We start from the raw sequence: 10712 nt of genomic DNA, 5'->3' as shown, positions 1-10712 counted from the left end.
AGGAATGGACAAAGCACTGCAACTATACCTGAATGTTGGGATTTCAACCCGCTGCATGTGTCCCACATGGGAGGCTCCTGGGAGCGCATGATCGGCATTCCGTGGAGAATACTGGACTCAATGCTGCCTCAAAGTAAGGTGCAGCTCACTCACGACGTATTGTGCACACTTATGGCTGAAGTGTCTGCAATCATAAATGCCAGGCCACTCCTTCCAGTTTCGTCTGATCCAGACAATCCTTTCATTCTCTCTCCCTCTATGCTGCTAACCCAGAAATCGTGCCTTATACCTCCTCCTGGAGATTTCACGGATAAGGACCTTTACACCAAGCAATGGAGACAAGTTCAGGCTCTTGCCAACCAGTTCTGGACACGCTGGAGGCGAGAGTATTTGCCTTTATTGCAGCAGAGACAGAAATGGACAGTATCTTGTGGAAGTCTGCAAGTTGGTGACCTTGTTTTGCTAAAGGACAAGCAGGTTCCACGTAACAGTTGGCTCAGTAAATGACCTATGCATTTGAAAAACCTTTTTGCGACCAGTTACTGAAGTCATTCTTCTTTTGCCAAAGGACTGATTCCTGCTAAGTTTTGTTGTTGATGGTGACCTCACTAAGGTCAGGCGGGGAATGTGTTGCCCTTAAGGCAATTAATAGTTTAATAAATAAGTTTTAAACAGTTAAAAAGAGGTATTCATATGGTTTAAAATGTTTAAAAAGTATTTCTAACAGTTTCTCACAAGTATTTTATGTTTATTTGTAAGTGTTATTTAAAAATATTAGCGGACAATTGTACTTCCGGTTCGGCGGAGTTAACTTCCGGTTCCCGTTTCTTGGCAAAGAGAGCAGGCGGAATTCATCATGGTATGGTCAGCAATCTGTCGCCATCCACATTAAAGCACTGTCAAGGCAATGCCGTAAGTTTACATATGTATTTATAAGGATCTTAAGTATTATATATTTGTATTATCTGGTTGGGTAAATTTTTAAAGCATTGATTTATGACTTTATTTCGTCTGGCTAGAGCTCAGTTTTTCTAAGAGCATGTTGTGTATGCCTTCAGTTTTCACCATTTGGAGAAAAAATTAAAATGCAAAAATGTCCCTTGTGGTCCTGGTCTTTTTCAGTAATTTATCTACTTGTTCATTTGGCAACATAAAACTCGCTTAGGCGGCATTTTGCTCCAGCGGCGAAAAACAATGGCCGACAGCTTCTTCTCACTCGGGGGCGGGTCTTTGCTAAAACACCAATCAACTAGTGTAGGAGCGGCCTCTTTTGGTGTGGCGTCACACTGCAAGGCATTTGAGAATGGCCTGATTTCAGAAGGGGCATGTTATTTTAATAAATGAAAAGAAAACCACTGGGCGGCTCTTTATCCTCATAGAGCAGTTGTGTACGCACTCTCCTAACACACAGATCAGTCCAAACAGCTTAAAAAAGTGCATGTAGGCCCGTATGACCGCTTTAAGCCTGTGTTTTACCATCGAGCAAATGTCCTATGTGTCTTGCCATAGTGCCATGGTGATATCTAATGCCAGTTATGATGTGCAAGTGATCTTTATGTTTTATGATTTTGTTATCTTATTGAAAGACTTTTTTGGTTAAAACATCCCTCTGCACCTATGCCTGCCTTTAATGCCCACGGCAACATCACCCATAACCACCCCGCATGTGACAATAGAATAGATAGAATAGAATTCAGCAGACAGTAACCACTGGAAGCAGTTATTAACCACATTATATTATATTTATATTAACTAGAATTATATTAACCACATTCATTACACATTTTCATAAAAATCATTAGCACCTCCAGCTAATTGTTATCATAACATAGCCTATAATAATGTCCACCATGAACTACAATTCCCCACACTGCACTACACAATCATGCTTACACTCACCTTAGTTCTAATCATTTGTCTGTTTCCAGAGGTGGAAAGAGTAATAAAATTTTGTACTCACGTACAAGTACTGGTATTTTAGTGAAATTTTACTGAAGTACAAGTAAAGTTACCATCATAATTTACTCAAGTAAAAGTAAAAAGTAGCTCATAAAAAATTTACTTAGAGTAAAAGTTAAACAGCGGGGGTGGGATGAGGCATTCTAACGTAGTTCAAAAAAGGATAAGCAGATATAAATCTCAAACTAGTTGTTTTTAACTGAAGGAACACATTTGCATAATAAAGCTGTTGTCTTTCTTGTGCTTGAAAATTAAAGTGGTCACTTAAATATGGTGTTACGTCCCAGTCTACGGTTGGGCCATACAGCAAAAGAATGGTTCAGGGTTCTATTTTAAACTGTATGGAAATGGTGGTATATGGCAGAAAGAACTAGATCCAATCATTTAAAAAAAAAAAAATACAGGTACCTTCCCGGGGTCCGTTTTTTGGACGTCGCTTGACACATCCGAGATGAATTGACACATCTAAGATGAGATCAATGTGCTAATTGCGATCCGGCTAATTTGGTTGTTCAAGCTCACCTGTTGTTAATGATTAGTATAGCTGGATTGAGTTGTGTAGGATTATTGCGCGTTCGTGCGTTGGTTTAAAAGGCGATATGCATCCACAGTAGAAACACTGATCACAAGCCCTTTGATTGTTGGTTAACGAAATGGCAAAAGAGCAGCTTTTTTTTTTTTGGTAACACGTGTTATGCGCTGAAATGCCCCCCTGCCATGGATTGCCCCCCCCCATACATCGCTATCAAATATTATATTAGAGCATAAATTTATAGGTTAATGGTTTACAAATTACAAATAACATGAGACAATAAAATAAAATAAGCAATATGAAAATAAATGTTGTATATTATTTTTCAAATACGTGTATACTTTTATATTGTTTGTTATAATAAATTAGTTTAATCAAATATATCATTATAAAAAATATTTAATTTTAATATATATAAATATTTATTTGCATATTTTTATGACAAACCCCTAAAAAAATAAATGTTACAAAATAAACATTATACAAGAATTTGTATTAATGGTCTTGACGGCTGTTTTGTGCCTAGAGTTTATTATAATAGTAATACCATATTCGATAACAATAAACCTATTAATTTATGGTCATATATAATATTTGATAGCGATTATGTGGGGGGCGGGGAGGGGGTTGGAGTCCATGGCAGGGGGGCATATACTTCTCTTTTCCCACGTGTCAGTCCATGTCAGTTGTGCTCTTTAACCAATCAGATATGACCTCATAATTTCAACCAATCATAACCCGCCAGGAGCGCATGAAATAAACCTGCTTCCAAGCAGGTTCAAGCTTACGGACATGTTGCTATGACAGCAAATGCAAAAAGCGCATCGAAGAACGAAACAATCTGCTCTTTTGCCATTTCGTCAACCAATCGGAGGGCTTGTGATCAGTGTTTCTTCTGCCGATGCATATCGCCTTTTAAACCAACGCATGAATGCGCATAATCCTAGACAACTCAATCCACCTATACTAATCATCAAGAAGTGTGCTCGAAGAACCAACTTAGCCAGATCGTAATTAGCACAATGATCTTATCTTAGATGTGTCAGTTCATCTCGGATGTGTCAAGCAACATACGAAGAACGAACCTCCGGTTAACTTTTTATTTGACATAAAATGTGATCTGACATGGGCCCCATAAAAAAAAAAAAACATAAAAAAATCTTCTGAATTTCAACATCTTTAATTATCATAATTGAAAAGGTTTAGGTGCTTTAAACTCCAAAAGACCCAATAATAACTCATGACCCAGAAGTACAAAGGTTACTTTGAGTAGGGACATCAGTATGATCCTCTAAGCCTGGCAGAACAGCAACCACCAACATATTAAAAATTACAGGATTTAAACATAAGATCATAAATGTTGGTTTCCTAGTTCTACAGTCAAGATACTGGCAAGTGGCACACTGCATAAGGAGAGCTGTATCTGGACAAATATGGAAATCCCCGCTAAACTTAAAATTTGCCAGATCTATGAGGCAGAGTGCTTGGAAAGGTAGAATGTAAAGGAAATTTTGTGAAATGACCAGATACCTCATGTATGTGGATGCACACAGGAATAAGTGAAACTTTCTAGGAATCCTCACAGCTAGCAGTAAGAGGTGATGGCTGTGAGGTGAAAAGGCCTTTTGTATGTTAAAAACCTACAGAAAGAGGTGCTGTCCTTCTTATCATAGCCAGGTGGGGAGATTAGCCATGGTGTGCCTTTGTCTCTTCAGCTTGAGGGTTTAAAGGAGAAAAAAGCTGCACACACTGCTCTTCTCAAAGAGGTTATACAGCGTCTTGATGCATTTGAGCACAAGTTTGGTTAGAGAAGACCGCAGAAGGCATAAAAGAGCTGAGAGGGCGCATAACGTGGGCATTGCGGTAAGTTGACCTTTACAGTATGTTCCCTGAAAATACAGTAGTAAATTATACTTTGCCAAGTTAGCCTAAGCATCTCCTTTTTGTTACTTGCATTGTTGTAGGTGTCCAGCATATTTAAATGTTTGTCACATCCGAATTATACAATATTGCTTACAAATGTATGTATTAAAGCGGTTTCAATTCAACATTACAGGAAGCTGTAAGGAGCCTCCATTATTCGAAAAACAACCCACATAAATGCGATTCACAAACTGGGTAAGAATGTTGTTTCTTTACATGCTATGTTTGGGATTTTACATAATCATTTTAAATGTAATTAATGATACTATTCTCTTTCTATATAGAATAAGTTTACTTCATGACCAGGCAGTGATGACATATCTGCTGGAGGAATTAAAAATAACTTTTGCAAATGCAGACCCTGAGTGTATAAAGGGTATCAGAAATTATTGTAATTATTTTCATGTCCCTTTACTTTTGTCCCTCTAATAATTTTAATTGTTTCTGTCACATCTGATTTTTTTTTTTTTTGCCAACATGTTAAACATTACAGAGGAAATACTTTTTGCTCGGCCATGAAAGTCTCAGCTAAGAGACTCCATTAAGACAGGGGCTAAAAAACGACAAAGATAAGTAAGTGTACAAATTCATCTATATATTAAGTTCGGTACATCTCTGAGTGTTTTTAGGGGTTGAACGTATGGTGTGTTTTGCAGTTGCTGGAGTCCAGGTGTAGACTCGTTTAAACAGATGCAGAGAGAGAACTGTGGCAGACTGCAATACTGGAACTAATATCCGATGAGGAGGATGCCATTGTGTGCCATGCCACATAAATGATGTGTGGGATATATATAGTATTGTGGGGGGTGGATAGGGTCTATCTACATACCTGCCCAATAACCAATCAAGTCAGTAAGTGATAAAGGCTATGGTTGGGCTAAATAAAAAGTAGTGACTGGGTAGTGTCCCAATAGATGTCAGGGTTTTGGGAGTGTTTTTTTTTTTTTTTAAACAACCAATCAATGTTGAGATAAGAAACCAATAGGGAAGAGAAGAGTTGGGAAAAGGTGTAAAATGCAAATAGCGCTTGGGGTGTGAATGTCTCCTGACAAAACCCTTGAGTGGATTATTTGCCATGGCAACAAACGTCTGTACCATGGAAGGATTCCTCAGCAAGATACATCCGAATTGGTATCAATCCGGAAGTATCCCAGCTTGGTGGAATTTGATGTATACGCTCAGTGGAAATCAGTGGTGTATATGGGAGTTTCCTAGTACAGATACACCTCTTTCCATGCATTGGCAGTGAGTCCCAAGAGCAAAGCGAACTACGAGCACATCACACCTATCTTATCTTCACTTCATTGGCTCCCTGTGAAATTTCGCATTGATTATAAAATACTACTTTTGACACATAAAGTATTAAATGGTCCCGCACCGCAGTATCTGCGTGAACTGCTAGTGTCTTATGATCCGTCACGCCTACTTCAATCAAAGGATGCAAGCTGCTTATCAGTACCACGTATTATGAAAACTCCAGCTGGGGGCAGAGCTTTTTCTTACAAAGCCCCAAAGTTATGGAATAGTCTTCCAATTAGTATTCGGGACTCAGACACAGTCTCAGTGTTTAAGTCCAGGCTAAAAACCTATTTATTTAATCAAGCATTTTTATAAATAGATTTGCCTTAGGTAAAGGAGCCAATCTAGGGGACTCATGGACGTAGAGTATTAGGTGAACTGGTATGTTTAGATGCTGTTTTCCCCACTCTCATTGATCACTCAAGTTTGTTGACGGTGAGGTGATTGTTTGCTTTAAATCTCAGGGAGCCCTTATGTCTGTGTTTCCTTCTGGCTCTCCCTTTTAGTTATGCTGTCTTAGTTAGTCCTGCCAGAGTCTCTGCTTGCACTCTACACTAAATATGCATTCACATTATACATTATGTGACTGTAACCAGACCTAACTATTATCTCTCCTCTTCTGCTTTTTCTCCCACTCTTTCTCTTTCCTTTCTCCCCCTCTCCCTCCTTCCCTCTCTCTGTCGAGCTACACATATCGTTCCTGAGCTGCCAGTGATCCAGACTTCCTCTGCCCTCCGGACCTGTCTGACCCATCCTGGTGCCCCTCGTCCTTGGAGATCTCGTCACATGGATGCCCCGTGTGTCTCTTTGGGATGCGTCTTGTGTCTGGGGACGGTTCTCTCTACCTAGAAGACAGTTCTGGCCTGACTGGTTTTGGCAGCTGTTTCTCTAAGGACTTGACAGTTCGATAGTTCAGGACTGTAACTTCATACAAGTCTACCTGTGTTTTCAATAACTAACTGGTCTCCATTATAACATCAATTAACATCAACTGTTATGCTAAACTGCTTGCCAACTAACACACAGTATGAATGCAGATCAATTCCTGCTCTCTGTTTCACCCAAATGAGGATGGGTTTCCTGTTGAGTCTGGTTACTCTCGAGGTTTCTTCCCACTACTGTACCATCTCAGGGAGTTTTTCCTTGCCACTGTCGCCCTCGGCTTGCTCACCAGGGACTATCTGACCATTTTGATTCATACACATTCAAATTCCATACAAACTTAAATAATTCTTTTGATTGTGTAAAGCTGCGTTGGGACAATGCCAATTGTTAAAAGCGCTATACAAATAAAATTGAATTGTATTGAATTGAATTCCAAGCAAAGATTGCCTCCATAACACCCATTACCAGTTTAAAGCCATGCCATTTGGGTTAAAAATGCCTAAGCCACATTCCAGTGACTTGGAGAAAGTTCTTGGAGAACTGCAAGGACAAAATTGCTTTCTTTCATAGATGATATAACTGTCAATTTACACAGCTTAGATCAACATTGCAAGGAGAAAAGACAGGAGGTAGAAAAGACAGGAGGCAGAGACAGAGGTTCTCCTTGGGAGTGACAAGGATGGATAGGATCAAGAATGAATTCATCAAAGGGACAACCCATGTTAGATGTTTTGGAGATAAATTCAGAGAGGCCAGATTGGGGTGGTTTGGACATTTTCAGATGAGGGATGGTGAATATATCGGTAGAAGGATGCTGAGGTTTGAACTGCCAGGCAGGAGGTCTAGAGGAAGACCAAAAGAGGAGATTTATGGATGCAGTGAGAGAGGAAGTTAGTTGGTATGAGAGAAGAGGATGCAGAGGATAGGGTTATATGGAGGCAGACGGTTCGCTGTGGCGACCCCTGAAAGGGAACAGTCGAAAGACAAAGAAGAAAAAAAGATCAACATTGCAAGGACTTTCACACGGTTTTCTCCAAGCTACATACAAACCACTCTTCACTTAAAAAAAAAAATCTACTGAAGTTCTTGGGGCTCATTGTCTTGAAGAGAAACAGAAATTGATGCAGAAAAAACTTGAGCAGTGATGAGTATGCCATTCCCAAAGACATGAAAGCTGAGTAGAGATTTTTGAGTCTCATAGTATGGTATCATTTTTTTTTCCATCTTTCACTGATCTGGCATACCCAGGCTACCACCTAATGTAAAAATGAGTTGAATGAAAGTGACCAAAAGAATGTCTGAAGTTTCAACCAGCTTTAATGAGTCAACCAGTGCAATCCCAGATAGATGCATAAGTTCCTTTCAAAGTTCCAACAGATGCCTGTGATGGCTGTCTTGGCTTAGCAGACCTCCATGGTGAATGTAGTGGTGCCAAAAGCTCTGCTACTCCACTTGGAAGAAAGAATGTCTGGAGGTGTGGGCCATAGAGAAATGGTAGAGAAACGCTTCCCACCCGACAAAGTGGACATTGAGGCTACAACAATTCAGTTCCGATGTGTGCTACTAAAAGGTATGTATGATGTTGTCCCAGATCCTTATTTAGGTCACTAATTCCTTAACATCCCGTAGTAATAGGATTCAACATGTCTACTTTTTCAACCAAGAGGCTGGCTTTAAGTATCTCTAAAATACACACTTGTCTGGCTGAAATAGCTTTTTCCCCTAACAATATTAATGTAACTTACACTTTGGTTAATGTGTTTCCGGCGATTGTCACAAAATCAATCAAATAAACATTTTTTTCTTAGTAGCTCTTGCCTGACTTTACTAATCTTGACAGGATATACTGGTTAACACTAACAATTCTCTAAATGTGTGTGTAAGAGAGAGAGAAAGAGAGAAAAAGAGAGAGCATATGTGCATGTATGTGAGTGTGGAGAGTTATGTACCTGAAGTCATAGAACAAATCTTTCATGAGCAACCCATCACTAGTAAGGAGGGGACAATACTTTGGAGCAATCATGGCTAGTGGTAAACAGCCTCTGTAAATGTGTTGTCAAAGGATTTTTATTCATCATAGACAGGATTTTGCACTCTGTGGTTTTGCAGGCCTTGCAATTTAATCCACGATTAATCAAATGACCTACTACTGCTACAGTGGGAGCCACGTCAAACAGCCGCCTGGAGCATGACAGGTCTATGACAGGACCATGACAGGACCATGCTCGATCCGTGCACGGAATGTGATCCCCCGCGATGACGCAGTTAACAATGCCCCGCCCCATAAACGCCCCCATGCGCTTTCTAAAAAGATGGTTGCAATGCTGTATAATCCTGCCAGATGGAGCATTGACTGCTTCAGTTAACTGCAGTGTCCAAGCAGCCATAGACTATATTCAATATGTATAACATAAATTACATCAACATAAATAGATGATGTGGTAAAGAAGAGGGAAAAAACGATTAATAAAAAATATTTAAATCACTTAATACACAACCCATGATGCTTATGCTATTTTTAATTAATTAATTAAACTATTTATTGCAATATTTTTCACGACATCCTTAATAATCCTTAAAGACGGTAACATCTGTAATTTATCTATACCGGTCGTTGTAGGTACGGAATACAAGTGCAGGCTATGTACAGTATTTTACATTACAGTGTATTTTATCTATTTCCGTTTAATACACTGGTAGATAATATTTTGCTGCAAAGTAAAGCTTAAAATTTAACTTCTGCTTGGGTTTGTTTTTGTTATATTTTTTATGTTTTCGCTGATGTTTTTTTTTCGCTGATAGTCAAAAATTGGCATAACAAATTGATTAATGGCGCATAATATCTGGAACAAATATCTGTCCATACGGATCAGTATTTCTTTAGTAATTTAACCAGCATAACGTTCCCACATCAAAGATCTGATGGGACATTAATCATTTATCACAACTATGAATAGATGCGGCAGCAGAGACAGATTAAATCCCCATAAACATTTACACTTAAAAACAATACTAACAGAACTAAACAGGTCCAGAGGGTTAGCGCCTGTTATACAGTAATAGGACAGGAATCACCTACAGGATACTGCTGTATTTTTTACTGCTTATATATTTTTGCCATAGTTTCATTTCGTTTTACACGATTTGATGTGTTATTTGTGTGTGTGTGTGTGTGTGTGTGTGTGTGTGTGTGTGTGTGAGAGAGAGAGACAGAGAGCGCGTGTGCGAGAGAGGGCTTATATTGTGATTTAGCCAAGGTTACTAAAGCCTGGCTTACTACTAATGTAAATTATTTCAATGTAACCCTTGGGTCTCAATCACAAAATCAGCCAACGCTGTAAACAGATGACACAACAACACTGTAAAAAGTAATTTAAGTTTACTTAATTAAATTGTGCAAACTCGTTGCCTTAATTCAATTAAGTAATATTAACTTTATCATATCAAGTATCATTTAAGTCATATTTACTTATGTATTAAAAGTATTCCTTACTTGTATCCAGTCACATTTACTTAAAGCATTTAAGTTTTATTAACTTAACTGAATCTGTGATTTGAGGAATGGTAGCAGTAAAGTTAACCTATAGCATACCAATAATTATTATAATTTATGAATAAAATAATAGCTATTTTCCTATTTAATTTTATTTACTGTTTCAAATACATTGCAACTAGTAAAAATCACAGGTCTCCATTTAGATCACTTCAAAACATTTATTTTTTCAAAATGTTGATTACAGCAGAAATGTCTGAAACAATTGAGAAAATCTGAATCAACACACATTACTATCATTTATTGGATAACTGCCACTGGGTGCTAAACGAAAAGTCCTGCATCAAAATTGACTGTTCAGTCATAGGTTTATTATGATTCACTGGCAAATGCACAGAATTCTTTTTTACTGAGCGCTAACTGCTTCAAACAAAATACTAAATAACAATTTATTAACTTTTAAAGATGAAATTCTCTCAGCATTTCTAATCCCACTCCTGCAACTGGTTCTAAGAAACAATAACATTGTTTTCAATTTTAATTTTGATTGACCACACGAAAGTGCAAAGAGCAAAGCAAATTGCAACCTTCAAAATCAGGACAAATCACTTCTGCCGTAAG

General features: G+C 38.4%; 1 long non-coding RNA gene across 1 annotated transcript; it reads left to right on the top strand.

The window, feature by feature from the left end:
• Positions 1 to 4537: 4537 nt before the first annotated feature.
• Positions 4538 to 5154, top strand: LOC128508513 (uncharacterized). The gene is made up of 4 exons (XR_008355925.1): positions 4538 to 4609; positions 4699 to 4790; positions 4908 to 4987; positions 5071 to 5154. It is a non-coding gene; the product is annotated as an uncharacterized LOC128508513 (long non-coding RNA).
• Positions 5155 to 10712: the final 5558 nt, after the last annotated feature.

The sequence above is a fragment of the Clarias gariepinus genome, chromosome 20 (assembly GCF_024256425.1).
Source record: "Clarias gariepinus isolate MV-2021 ecotype Netherlands chromosome 20, CGAR_prim_01v2, whole genome shotgun sequence".
NCBI lineage: Eukaryota > Metazoa > Chordata > Actinopteri > Siluriformes > Clariidae > Clarias > Clarias gariepinus.
The sequence above is the reverse complement of the archived record's forward strand: the minus strand, read 5'-3'. Positions and strand labels throughout refer to the sequence as shown.